The sequence below is a fragment of the Rana temporaria genome, chromosome 2, assembly GCF_905171775.1.
Source record: "Rana temporaria chromosome 2, aRanTem1.1, whole genome shotgun sequence".
Taxonomy (NCBI): Eukaryota; Metazoa; Chordata; class Amphibia; order Anura; family Ranidae; genus Rana; species Rana temporaria.
Genome location: NC_053490.1, coordinates 196,399,807 through 196,415,158, shown reverse-complemented (window position 1 = coordinate 196,415,158; position 15,352 = coordinate 196,399,807).

Below are 15,352 nucleotides of genomic sequence, written 5' to 3'. Positions count from 1 at the left end.
TATCAGTGTGCCACTTTGTTAAGAGGAGCGCTGCCTGTGTCCAAAGGAATTTACTATACCCCAGCAATCTTTATATTATTGGGACAGTTACTAAAGGTTCTAGGAAAGCCAATGCATTTTAGTGGTCTGCGCCAGACAGATACAAATCGTCAACTGCTCATGCGCCATCCCGTGGACGCATCCCAGTGCGCATGCTCACAAATACGTCGGAACAACTGCCTAAGATACGCCGGATCACTGCCTACGGCGTGAACGTAACCTACGCCTAGTCATATTCACGTCCTACGTAAACTACGTCGGCCTGTGTTCCCTTTGCATGGATGCTGCTGAGTTACACCTCCTTTATGGGGCATAACTTTGCGCCGGACGTATGACTTTACACGCACTGCGTCGGAAGGACCGACGTTCGTGAATCGGCGTATCTCCCTCATTTGCATATGTGAATAGAAAATCAATGGGAGCGCCAAATACGTCCAGCGTAAATATGCGCCCACCCTACACCGGCGTAGTCAAGTTACGTCGGTCGGATTAAAACTATTTTTAGGCGTATCTTAGTTTCTGAGTCAGGCGCACAGATACGACGGCGCATGTTTGCACTTACGCGGCGTATCTCGAGATACGTCGGCGCAAGTGCTTTGTGAATCCGGGCCATTGGCTCTCCTGGAATGTTCTTAGAAGGTTCCAGGAGAGCCAATGTGTTTTGGGATCTGCACGTAGCCCTACTCCTCCGAGTGCATTATTTTTGTTGTAATAATAAAAACGTGAAAGCATTAAAACCTGACAGAGGTTTATCTCTTGCAACTTCTATAGTTGGGCTTTACCGATGACCCTTATAGTCGTGGACCATGTGATCTGTGCCTAGGAGTGAGGTCATGAAAGGGCGCATGGAATCAGCACTTTTTATTTAAGAAAAATAAAGTTGATCCAATGACATGCTTTGGTAAATACTGTTGTTGACAACATGTTTCTGCTGGTTTAACCACTTCAGCCCTGGAAGAATTGTAACCCTTCCTGATTGGGCCATTTTTTGCGACCCCGCGCTGCGTCGCTTTAACTGACAATTGCAACGCTGTACCCAAATAAAATTGACATCATTTTTTTCCTACAAGTAGGGCTTCCTTTTGGTGGTATTTGATCACCTCTATGTGTTTTTTTTTTTGTTGCGTTATAAACAAAAAAAGACTGATTCTTTTTTAAAAAAAAGAAACTATATTTTTTTACTTTTTGCTATAATAAATATCCCCCCCCCCCCAAAAAATAAATAAATAAATAAATAATTATATATATATATATATATATATATATATATATATATATAAAAAAAATCCTCAGTTTAGGCTGATATGTATTCTCATATTTTTGGTTTAAAAAAAAAAAAGCGTATAATGATTGGTTTGCACAAAAGTTAGGGGATAGATTTATGGCATTTTTATTATTATAATGAGTTTTACTAGTAATGGCGGCGATCTGCAATTTTTATCAGGACTGCAACATTACGGCGGACAGATCGGACACTTTTGACACTATTTTGGGACCACTGACATTTATACAGCAATCAGTGCTGTAAATATCCACTGATTGCTGTATAAATGTCACTGGCAGGGAAGGGGTTAACACTAGGGGGCAATCAAGGGGTTAAATGTGTTCCCTAGGGAGTGATTCTAACTGTGGGGGGGGATGGGACAGCCTGGGATCCATTGACATTTATACAGTAATCAGTGCTATAAATAGCCACTGATTACTGTATAAATGTCCCTGGCAAGGAAGAGGTTAACACTAGGAGGTGATCAAGGGGTTAAATGTGTTCCCTAGGGAGTGATTCTAACTGTGGGGAATGGGACTGCCTGGGTGAGGAGAGCAATTGTTGTTCCTAAGAATTAGGAACAAGAGATCGGTCTCAACCCTGACAGAACGGAGATCTGTTTGTTTACATTGACAGATCTCTGGTCTAACCTTCACAGGAGCAATCGCGAGTAGCTGTTGGCCATCGGGGCCACTGGCCCTGCACACAAGCTCCTATGTCATGCCGCGGGCATGCACACGCCTGCCCTTTACTCTTTAAAGTGCCCGCTGTACAGCTACGTCGTTTTGCGCAGGAGTGCCATCCTGCCACCAGCAATCGACGGCAGGCTGTCGCAAGCGGTTAAGGTAAGAAGTTTGAAGATAGGCACACTAAGCAATGAAGCTTGATATCTGTACCACCACAGCCTGCTGGCCAATAAGTAAATTAGCACACAAATATATGTAAAAACGGGGGTATTCCTGCGCTATTATGGGTAAATAGAGTTGCTCAAGGGTGCCGCAAACACTGTTGAAGTCACGTGAGAGTGATGTAACGCGTAGGGCTGCTCGTTTTTATGCAATGCACTTTACATCATTTGAAATGTGAGCACCTTTTTTATCTGAATAAATTGTGAATTTTAAAACGCCAAACGTACTACACCAAGAGGCTCTGTATTCTCTTATCTCTCCATCCATATTTGAGCCCCTGAGTGGCCCCCCATCCCGCATCCACACATTACTGGAAACGCTGGAGAAGGAAGGAATCCCCTCCCCTACTTTGTACGACCTAGCATTCCACCATATCTTTCAATGCTGCTTACCTTACAGCAGTAAGGTAAGAAGGTAGTACACCCACGGGTGTTACTTACACCGAAGAGCCACCTCTCACAGAAGTCACAGTGCCACCTGTTACAGAGGACCAGCAACACTACACTCTGCACCCTGGATCCAGAGGAATTGATTTTCCCTTTCTGAGATCCGCCAGCACTGTAGCACCTTTTGCTACACTCACAATGTACTTTATTGTCATTTGTTTCTAATTCTACATGCATTGTTTTTTATTCTACATATTATAATTTTTTTAATATTTATTATCATTGCACTTTATATCATTGCACCTGTAGTCACTTGTTTGCAGCACAGCAGCACTTTATATATTTATTTATATAATTTTATATAATTTATTCTCTCTGCATTCATATATCTAGGTCTATATGTTATTTCATGAGGGAGCGCAACACTACTATTTGATTTTTTTTAAATTAGCACACAAGATCACCTCTTTTCTGTGTCTGATCTTTCCTCCTTAGAATGACAACATTGAAAAATATAGTGGAGCCTGACTGAGGCCCCATACACACCATAGAATCTATCCGCAGATAAATCCCATCAAATGGGTTTCTGCGGATAGATCCTATGGTGTGTACACTCCGTCGGATATCTATCCGCAGATAAATCTCCCCTGGAATGGATTTCCAGCAGATAAATATTTGTCGACATGCACAGAATATCTATCTGCTGGAATCCATTCCAACGGATGGATCCGCTCGTCTGTACAGACTTACCGGATCCATCCGTCCAAAGGGATTCCCCGCACGCGCCGTAATGAATAGACGCATGCGTGGAATTCCTTATATGACAGCGTCGCGCCCGTCGCCGCGTCATAATAGCGGCGACGGCGCGACACGTCATCGGCAGAGGATTTCAGCGCGGATTTCAATGCGATGGTGTGTACACGCCATCGCATTGAAATCCTCTGAAATCTTAGAGAGGATTTATCCGCGGATACGGTCCGCTGAACCGTATCTGCGGATAAATTCTATCGTGTGTATGGGGCCTGACTCACAGTGTCCTTCTATATCTTCCAATCTAACATGCACAAATGTATATTAAACCAATATGAAGGAAGATTACTTATCCTAGTTTTATTTTGAATAAATTAAATATGTTTTCAGAAATAAACAACAGAATTAGACCTTGTTCACAGACCCACACCTACACCCACAATGCTGACAAAGATATGGTTTACACCTATGCAGGTTGCAGTTTGCAAAATCGAGGTGTATTTTGCGTTTTCCAATACACATTTTTGATCCCTTGAAGTCTATGGAACCAAAATCAGAAAAAAAAGTCTGGCCCTTTCCAAAAAAAGCACAGATGTGAACATGAACCATAGGAAACCCTGGTAAATGGACTGTAGTGCAAAACAGAAAAGGCACTATAACAGAATAGGTGTGAACCAGGCAAAAGTTCAGAGCACGGGGAAGCACGCAACACCTGTGCATCCTGTGCAAGCAAAACACACCCCTTTTGTGGGCATAGACTTAAACTTAAAGTAGAACTTTGAGTCATTTTTCTATCTCTTAAATCTTCTGCCCTTGTTGTTTTAACTTTGGATAGTAAAACATTTTTTTTCTGCCAGTAAATACCTCATACAGCCCACTTCCTGTTTCTTGTCTGGAAAAAAGCCTAGGCATCTGACATCATACACAGCTCTCTCTCTCTCACTCTCATGAGAGTTTGCCAGGAAGTGAGGGGGGATGAGCCATAAGAGGGCCAATGAGACATGCAGAGCTGGAGGTGTGCTTCTGTGGAAATCCAGGAAGTGATCAGGCAGCAGCTTTAACTGCCCACAGTTAAAATGGATTCAGCATTCAGTACCTGTCCGCCACAGGTGGAAGAAAAGGAAGAGTACCCGTGATGTCAGGTGAAATGACAGACGACTGCTGTCAATTATGTATAAATATGTTTTCTAACATAAAGGTAGCTTGAAATTGGGTTATAAATATATATATTTTTATATAGGTCTATAGTTCTGCCTTAAAAGAAAGAAACAGAGCACAAAAACAGGGAGCTCCATTCCTTGCTCGTACAAGAAAAGGTCAGAAGCTGATACAAGACATTTAAATGTCAACTTCCATAAAAGAGGGCATTGAAGGCTTTAATACAGTTTGTTTTAGGGAATATTTCTTCAAACTGTGCAAATGCATCAAGCTTCTGTAAACCATTTTCCTTGTGTTGCCCGTTTATAATAATATATCTCCTTTTTATACTTGTATGTAATAATTGTGTTACGCTACTTTGCACCCTCAATATAAGCTAAATATAAAAAAAGAAGTTAAGCTATCAAGGTGCAAATTACATCTCTTTTGTTAGAAGAGGTGTTATATGGCAGTCTAGTGAATAAATGAATGCAAGTTCTCATCGCATAAGCGTATATTGATTGGTTTGGTTTTTATAATGTCTACAAAATAGGGCATAGATTTATGGTATTTTTATACATTTTTTTACTAGTAAAGGTGGCGATCTGTGATTTTATTTGAGACTGTGATATTGCGACAGACAGATTGGACATACACAGATCCCGATTTTTGCTGTCAAGAGCGATCATGGGTGCCTGGCAGTCATCGTGTCAGCTGTGGCACTTGCATCGGCTCCGGGTACACGCTGCGGGCATGCGCCCCTAGTGGACAAAAGGCAAAGCGACGTAAGGCAACTTAGTTTTGCCCAGCTGTGCCATTCTGCCGAAGTAAAACTGCAACGGTTTGTTGGCAAGTGGTTAAGCTTGGCTGGTGTTCTCTTATGCATTTTAACCACAATACTGCACTATTGGAGATAGTTTCCTTTATTCTGAGAGTTCTGTGGAGTCATCCCAGCTGGGGAAGTTCTATCATCAGAGGAGGAAGTGAGCAGAGGACCCACTATCTGGTGTTCAGGATTGTTTACCAATGTGCTGTGTTGGCCCTTTTGAGGGTCTTGTCCTGAGGTGAGCGAGGATTTCACGTGGTGACGGAGCACTCTTGTTATATGGTGGAGCACATATTGAAATACGAAGATGCACTAGAGCACTTTGTGTGTGGACTGTTGAGACTTTATTTACCTAATATGTGTTTAGGTATTTTTAAATGTATCAATGTTTTATAACACAGTTTATTATTGAATGATTGATCACTATTGGGCAGCACTATTACAACTTTTTTATGATCCCCACAGATTTATTTCCTGGGCACTTTCACCCCCTTCCTACCCAGACCAATTTTCAGCTTTCAGTATTCTCACGCTTTGAATGACAATTACTCAGTCATGCAACACTGTACCCAAACATTTTTATAATTTTTTTACACACAGAGACAACTTTCATTTGGTGGTATGGTAATCACCATAGTTAATTTTTTATTTTTTGCAATATAAGTGTATAAAAATTGTGGAAAAAAAATTATATCTTTTTTAGTTTCTATTATAACATTTTGCAAATAAGTAATTTGTATTCATAAATTTGAGTCAACATTTGTACTGCTACATATCTTTAGTAAAAACAACCCAAATTAGTGGATATTATTTAGTCTGTGTGAAAGTTAGAAGCTATGGGCCAGATCCACATAGATTTGGATAGGCGCCGCCGTATCTTACCTGGCTTTAAGTCAAATCCAGGAAGATTTTGCGCCGTAAGTTAGGGCGGCGTAGTGTATTACTGGCGGCGGAATTCAAATCGGCGGGTAGGGGAGCGTGATTCATTTAAATGAAGCGCGTCCCCGCGCCGTTTGAACTGCGCATGCGGTTTCGAAATTTCCCGCCGTGCTTTGCGCGAAATGACGTCGCAACGACGTCATTTTTTGAACTTAGACGTGACTTACGTCCATCCCTATTCACGGACGACTTACGCAAAAAAAAAAGCTAATTTGCATACCCGACGCAGAAAACAACGCAAACTCCACCCAGCGGGCGCCGAAGTATTGCACCTACGTTCCGAAGGCGTACGAAGCCATACGCCTGTCGGATCGAACCCAGTAGCCGTCGTATCTTGGTTTGAGGATTCAAACTAAAGATACAACGCGGGTAATTTGAAAGTAAGCCGGCGTATCAGTAGATACGCCGGCGTACTCGCTATGTGGATCTGGCCCTATGATGCCAATCATTAAACATTAACACACCTGATGTAATGGCGGCCTACCTTATTTCACAAGGCCCTGAAAAGTCAGGACAGTACAAATACCCCTAAATGACCCCTTTATGGAAATTAGACAGTCCAAAGAATTTAGTAAGAGGCATGGTGAGTTTTTTGAAGTTGTCATTTTTTTCCCACAATTCTTGGGAAAAAATGAAGAAATATATATATATTTTTTTCTACACAAAACTGTCATAATAACAAGTTTGTTCTCATACACAGCATATGCATACTTGCAATTACAGCCCAAAATACATTCTGCTACGCCACCTGAGCATGGCAATACCACATGTGTGAGACTTTTTACAGCCTAGTAAAAGGCCCTGGAGCACCAGGACAATGGAATTACCCACAAAATGACCCCATTTTGGAAAGCAAACACCACAACATATATTCTATGATGCATAATGGGTCTTTTGAACAGTTTTCGAAACAACAAAGTTGTAGATTTATAAGATTTTTCTAACACTTTCCAAAAATTACACCCCAAAATACATTCTGCTACTTCTCTTGAGGATGCTCCTCTCTCTAGTCCCTTATAATGCCCACATTCAACTCTGACAGTACCTCCTTCGTAGTTAAATCTCAAATCTGTCCTGAAGGATCTGTTCATGCATTCCCAGACAAGTCTGCCTTTAGGTTGGTTTATAATTGAGATGTTATAACCATGTTTCATTATGTTTATTGCATTTAACAACCCTATTATCCCCCAACAGGAAGGGGTACAATTCAAATATTTTTTTTTTTTTTTTTTTTTTTGCTACTGACTGCCCCATCTTGTTCTGTATGTTGAACCATTGTGATATAAGAGCCAGACTTTGTTGCTTGCTTTTCTGTAAAATTTCTAAATACAAATTATTGAAAGTAAAGCAGAACTCTGCTTCTGATGCTTGGTCGAAAACTGTGACACTAAACTTTGGTTTATGAAAACAAAATTATATTCAAGTATGTATACCTAAATTGAAAAAAACTGCTTATATTTGCTCTTGTGTAAAATAAACATATTATTATTAATTTATAATTTCTTACCGCGCTCTATAAACAATAAAAAATACCATATAATATACACATGAACCTTAAATAATTAAATTATAATGTCCATATGAAATTTTAAATCACATCAATGTATAATGTCTATAAAAAAACACCACCAGAAATCTTCAGTCAGGTGAAAACCATGATAAATCCTTAGTTGCTAGGTGAGATAAGTGTCATCTTCCACCAGAATGAAGCAAATATTATACTCATCAAACCATGTGACACCCATTACAGGTGGTCAAACAGGCATGTGTTAATTGAGATATTCTCCAATGAACAAGGGTATGCCATTCAACAGGCACCAACGATCAGCAATGTGGATCACAAAAAAACAAGAAGCTTCTCATTGTGTAGTAAACTGTATTTCATGAAGTAGCATAACAGTTAAAAAATTAAACTTTCATTCGCCCAATAAAAGACATGCAGGAACGCCGTTTGCGTTCCATCTGCGTTCCAACCATCAGAAGTGACGTGTCACACACTATGTGGCCCGATGTGTTTTGTCAGCAACAACTGACATCATCAGGGGGTCATGTAATCGGACCCGTCACTTCTTTGTATTTATACAATACCGCATATTGGATATCCAATCCACTCCCATCCTCAATAATCGTTAAAAATACCTACAAGTATGAATGAAGACAAGTATAATTGAAAACGTATCTTTAATATTTACTATTATACTAGAACCTAAAAATTAAAAAATAAAGGATAATTTAACCACTTGACACCCGCACGCCGTCATATGACGTCCAAAACGGGGACCTGTTATCCTGGGTGGACGTCATATGACGTGATGGGCTTTGCGGGGGGATATCTCAATGATGCCTGCATCCGGAGGCATCATTGAGATATCATTTTTTAGCGGCGGCGATCCTGTGCACCGTAAGAACGATCATAGCGGTGGTTCCGCCGCTAGATCGTTCTTACAGGCGGCGGGAGGGGACATCCCCCCCTCCCGCCGCCATCCGGTGCTTCTCCGGGCTCTCCCGTCCCACCGGGGGCCCGGAGAGATGATCGCCGTCCGCCGGATGTTTGCCATAGAGAAGACTGGTGACCATCTGGTCACCAGTCATCTCTATGACCGTCGGAGGCCCGGGCGCGATGTGATGACGTCACGCCCGGGTCCCCGTAAGTAAACAAACCGCAATTGCGGCTAGTTTGAATGAGATCTGTGAATTTTTTTTCACAATCTCATTCTTTCCAGCCTGGAGGAGAGATGTGCGGTCTTATTGACCCCGCATCTCTCCTTAAAGAGGACCTGTCACACACATTCCTATTACAAGGGATGTTTACATTCCTTGTAATAGAATAAAAGCGATTGAAAAAAAAAAAAGTGTGAAAAAAAGTGTAAAAAATAAAGAAATAAGTAAAATAAAAAATAATAAAAAAATTAAAATGCCCCTGTCCCCGGTAGCTAGTGCTCAGAAGCGTACGCACGCGTAAGTCCCGCCCACGTATGTAAACGTCGTTCAAACCACACATGTGAGGTGTCGCCGCGTGCGTTAGAGCGTGTGCAACAATTCTAGCACTAGACCTCCTCTGTAACTCTAAACTGGCAACCTGTAAAAATTTTAAAGTGTCGCCTATGGAGATTTTTAAGTAACGAAGTTTGGCGCCATTCCATGAGTGTACGCAATTTTAAAGCGTGACATGTTAAGTATCTAGTTACTCGGCGTAACATCATCTTTCATATTTTACCAAAAAATTGGGCTAACGTTACTGTTTTGTTATTTTATTTATGAAACCATTTTTTTTACAAAAAAAAGCCGTTTGAAAAATTATTGCGCAAATACGGTGCAAGATAAAAAGTTGCAATGACCGCCATTTTATTCCCTAGGGTGTCTGCTAAAAAAACATATATAATGTTTGGGGGTTCCGAGTAATTTTCTAGCAAAAGAATGAGGATTTGTACATGTAGGAAAGAAGTGCCAGAATAGGCCCGGGAAGGAGGTGGGTTTTAGAGCCCGGTATTGAAGTGGTTAATAAAAATGTTCAAAAAATATTAAATATAAAAAAACATATAGAAAGACATAGCACGCCCTCTAGTAATGGCCTGAAAGAAAAGCAACTTGAAAATGTTATGTAATATAGGCGCATCTTGTGGATAACCAGAATATTACCCCCACTTTGCAAACAAATAGTCAGAAATTGAGTAAGTTGGAACACCATAACAAATAAATAGTTGGAAAGATAGCAGTTGAAGTCTACATCCACATTAATACCAAGCAGGATGTAAAGTATTACCTTTATAAATCCATTCTGTTTCATTTTTTGACACATTTTGTTTCATATTACCCCCCCCCCCCCGCCAATGCGGCATAACTCTGTCAATACCGCAAAAAGAGGCCAGGCTGGTGTCCTGATTATGATAGATTCTAAAATAATTGGACAAACTATGCTTTGGAAACCCATTCTTGAAGTTATTGAGGTGCTTATTAATTGGAATCCCCAACTTTCTGGTCGTGCGTCCTACATATTGAAGCCCGCATGGACAGGAAATCGGGTAGGTGACAAAAGGTGGAATCACCTGAAATGAATTTGTCAATAATAAATGTTATTGTAATATTAAATATAATAATATTGACAATTTAATATTGACAAATTAATTTCATGCGATTCCACCTGTCAAAAAATGAAACAGAATGGATTTATAAACATAATACTTTACATCCTGCTGGTATTAATGTGGATATAGACTTGAATTGATATCTTTCCAACTATTATTTTTTTATGGTGTTCCAACTTAATCCATTCCTGACTATTTGTTAGCAAAGTAGGGGTAATATTCTGGTTATCCACAAGATGGCGTTTTCCAAGGTTGAGCGCTTATATTACATTGAATTTCCAAGTTGCTGTTCTTTCAGGCCATCACTAGAGGGTGTGTAATGTCTTTCTATATGTTTTTTATATTTAATATTTTTTTGACATTTTTATTAAAGTCCCCTTTTTTAATTTTTAGATTCTAGTTAGTGAATATTAAAGATCAGTTTTAAATTCTACTTGTCCCCATTTGTAGTTGTAGATATTTTTAACGATTATTGAAAATGGGAGTGGATATGATATCCAATATGCTGTATTGTATAAATACGAGGAAGTGATGGGTCCGACCACATGACCCCTGATGACATCAGACGTTACTGATAAAACACGTTGGACCGCGTAGTGCGCGACACGTCACTTCTGCTGGTTTTAACGCAAACGGCGTAACTGCGTGTCTTTTATTGGGCAAATTGAAGTTCGATTTTTAAACTGTTATGCTACTTCATGAATTAAATTTTACTACACCTTCTTCCTTTTTTGTGATCCACGTTGCTGATCGTTGGTGCCTATTGAATGGGAGACCCTTGTTCATCAGAGAATATCTCTATTAACACACGGCTGTTTGACTACCTGCAATGGGTGTCATGTGGTCTGGTGAGTAGAATGTTTGCTTCATTCTGGTGGAAGATGTCACCTAGCAACTAAGGATTCATCACTGTTTTCACCTCACTGAAGATTTCGGATGGTGGATTTTTATGGACATCATACATTTATCTGATTTAACTTAATATGGGCATTATAATTAAATTATTTAAGATTCATGTGTATATTGCAAAAAAATAGAAAAGCTAAATCCATTAAAATGTTAGAACAAGTAACTGGTCTGCACCAACAAAGTATGCTGAACTCATTACATGATATCAGGTAACAATTAATGATTATGTATATATATATATATATATATATATATATATATATATATATACACACATACACACACACACATATACATACATATACACACTGTAATTCTAATAGCACCGCTAAGGAAAAAAAAAAGAGGGGAATATATATAAATATATATATATATATATATATATATATATATATATATATATATGTTCCCCTCTTCTTTTTTTTTCCTTAGCGGTTCTATTAGAATTACAGTGTGTGTTTTTTGTAAATATTTTATTATATCTTTTCATGTGTCAACACTAAAGATATTACAACGTTAAGTAGTGAGTGTACAGCTTGTATAACTGTAAATGCGCTGTCCCCTCAAAATAACGCAACACACAGCCATTAATGCCTAAACCGCTGGCAACAAAAGTGAGTACACCCCTTAGTGAAAATGTCCAAATTGTGGCCAAAGCGTCAATATTTTGTGTGGCCACCATCATTTTCCAGCACTGCCTTAACCTTCTTGGGCATGGAGTACACCAGGGTTTCACAGGTTGCCACTTGAGTCCTCTTCCACTACTCCATGATGACACCAGAGAGCTGGTGGATGTTAGAGATCTTGCGCCCCTCCAACTTTCATTTGAGGATGCCCCACAGATGCTCAATAGGGTTTAGGTCTGGAGATATGCTTGGCCAGACCTTTACCCTCAGCTTCTTTAGAAAGGCAGTGGTGGTCTTGGAGGTGTGTTTGGGGTCGTTATGTTGGAATACCGCCCTGCGACTCAGTCTCCAAAGGGAGGGGGATCATGCTTGGCTTCAGTATGCCACAGTACATGTTGGCATTCATGGTTCCCTCAATGAGCTGTAGCTCCCCAGTGACGGCAGCACTCATGCAGCCCCAGACCATGACACTCCCACCACCATGCTTGACTGTAGGCCAGACACACTTGTCTTTGTACACCTCACCTGGTTTCCACCACACACGATTGACACAATCTGAACCGAATAAGGTTATTTTGGTCTCATCAGATCACAGGACATGGTTCCAATAATCCATGTCCTTAGTCTGCTTGTCTTCAGCAAACTGTTTGCGGGCTTTCTTGTGCCTCATCTTTAGAAGAGGCTTCCTTCTGGGACGACAGCCATGCAGACCAATTTGATGCAGTGACAGTGACCCCCCCACCCCTTCAACCGCTGCAGCAATGCTGGCAGCACTCATACGTCTATTTCCCAAAGAATCTCTAGATATGATCCTGAGCACGTGCACTCAACTTCTTTGGTCGACCATGGAGTGGAACCTGTCCTTTTAAACTGCTGTATGGTCTTGGCCATCTTGCTGCAGCTCAGTTTCAGGGTCTTGGCAATCTTTTTATAGCCTAGGCCATCTTTACGTAGATAGAGCAACATTTATTTTTTTCAGATCCTCAGAGAGTTCTTTGTCATGTTGAACTTCCAGTGACCAGTATGAGCGAGAGAGCGATAACCCTAAATTTAACACACCTGCTCTCCATTCACACCCGAGACCTTGGGAGTGATTTACTAAGAAGGCTCTGCACCAGTTCATACATTAATTGGTGCGCCAGAATTGATTGAGTGTGCGAACCGGCGCATATTAAAGTGCAAATAGCAATAATAAATACCCACATATGTAAACTGCAACTGGCGCTAGGGTAACTGCCGTTTTATCATTGATAATAGCGCACACCCAATACAATCATTTAATATTATCTCATTGGATGTGTCTTGTTAGGCAATTAGTAGGTGTTCTCAGTTAATTAACCCCTTTTGATGCTAATCTCATTCCTATCACTTCTAATATATCTTTGAAATGTGTTTTTCTTCTTTTTTACCCAAATCTTTCAGTACATTACAAATTAGATTTAGTGCAAGAGCCTGTTTGATTTCCTATAATTTGAATTAATTGTTCAAATACGTCTTCCCATTGCCTAATTATCGATTGGCCAGTTCGATTGCATAGTGCATGACCATCTTAAGTGCCACATTTGGAATTTAGATGTGCCATGACCCACTTGTAATTTCTTTACAAATAAATATGTAAAAAGTGTGGCATGATTTTGTATTCAGCCCCCTTTACTCTGATACCCCTAACTAAATCTAGTGGAACCAATTGCCTTCAGTCACCTAATTAGTAAATAGAGTCCTGTGTGTAATTTAATCTCAGTATAAATGCAACAGTTCTGTGAAGCCCTCAGGGGTTTGTTAGAGAACCTTAGTGAATAAACAGCATAATGAAGGCCAAGGAACACACCAGACAGGTCAGGGATAAAGTTGTGGAGACGTTTAAAGCAGGGTTAGGTTATAAAACAAATCAAAACAAAAAATGGAAAGAGTATGGCACAACTGCAAACCTACCAAGAATTGGCCGTCCATCTAAACGGTCAGGCCTGGCAAGGAGAGCATTAATCCTAGAAGTAGCCAAGAGGCCCATAGTGACTCTGGGGGAGCTGCACAGATCCACAGCTCAAGTGGTAAAATATGGAATTTATGGCCCATTGCACTATGGCAGCAAAGATGTCAGTGTATTGCCTGACCAATATAATCAAAATACAAACAAGTGGCCACTGCCTCCAACTATAACTGATTGATTGAAGCAAGAAGCACTGGAAGGGTGATGCATGTCAAACAAATACAAGGAGATATCCAAGCTCAAATTACTAACCAGCTAGTAAACAAATTGGTCCGTCTATGCCTTAAGAACAGGGTGCCTGTAGCTTACATAAGTATTAGTAAATGTCTGCAACTAAACCCCTGTTCTTAATGCATATTGTTAGACAGCGCTCAGAAAAACTGTGAGCTGTAAATTAAAGAGATAAGTCCACAAGGTGGCATGGTCTTCATTGGACCTAAAGCGGTAGTAAATTCTCAACATTAAAAAAAAAAAAAAAAAAAATCCCCCTGCAAGGCAATGCCATAATGTGCTAGTATGCATCGCAGAGTAGAACATTATAAAAAAAATACTTGCCATAGAATGAAGCCCTCCAGTGGCACGCTTTTCACAGACAGGGCCTCCATCTTCACCCGGTCTTCCTTCTGGGTTCACAGGCTAGGGCAACTTGATTGCCTGAGACATAATGATGTCAATCCCGCACATGACGTGGGAGTCACGGCCCCGGCACAAAACTCTGAACAAACACGAGTATGCCGCCCTTTCAGAGAGCATGTGCCAGTGACATCACTGGCTGCAGAAGCAGAGAATATCTATTAAACATTGCATGTTTACTTTAGGTGAGGTTTGACGGTGCCCTCTGTCTTTCACCCTATTTGGACGTTTACAACTCTACCAGGGATGTGCCGATAATAAATTGTATTAACATAAACCCCCAAATGTTTTTCACTTGAAGTTTGAGGACTTAAAGCGGTGGTTCACCCTAATAAAACATTTTTTTTTTTATAGCATTAAATTAGGCATAGTAGCGCGAGCTACAGTATGCCTGTATTGATTTGTTTAGCCCCGTACTCACTGTGCAATCCTATATAGAAGATTCCGACTCCCCGCGGGGAATGGGCGTTCCTATCAAGAGGGAGGATGATTGACGGCCGGCTATGGCACGTCACGCTTCTCCGGAAATAGCCGAAATAGGACTTGGCGCCTCGCGGCGCCTGCGCATAGTCTGTGCGCAGGCGCCGTATAGCGCCGTGAAGAGCCGAGACCTGTTCCGGCTATCTTTGGGGAGCGTGACGTGCCATAGCCGGCCGTCAATCATCCTCCCTCTTGATAGGAACGCCCATTCCCCGCGGGGAGTCGGAATCTTCTATATAGGATTGCACAGTGAGTACCAGGCTAAAAAAAATCAATACAGGCATACTGTAGCTCGCGCTACTATGCCTAATTTAATGCTAAAATGTTGTTAGTGTGGGTGAACCACCGCTTTAATAGTGTGGATGCACACATATTGTATATGT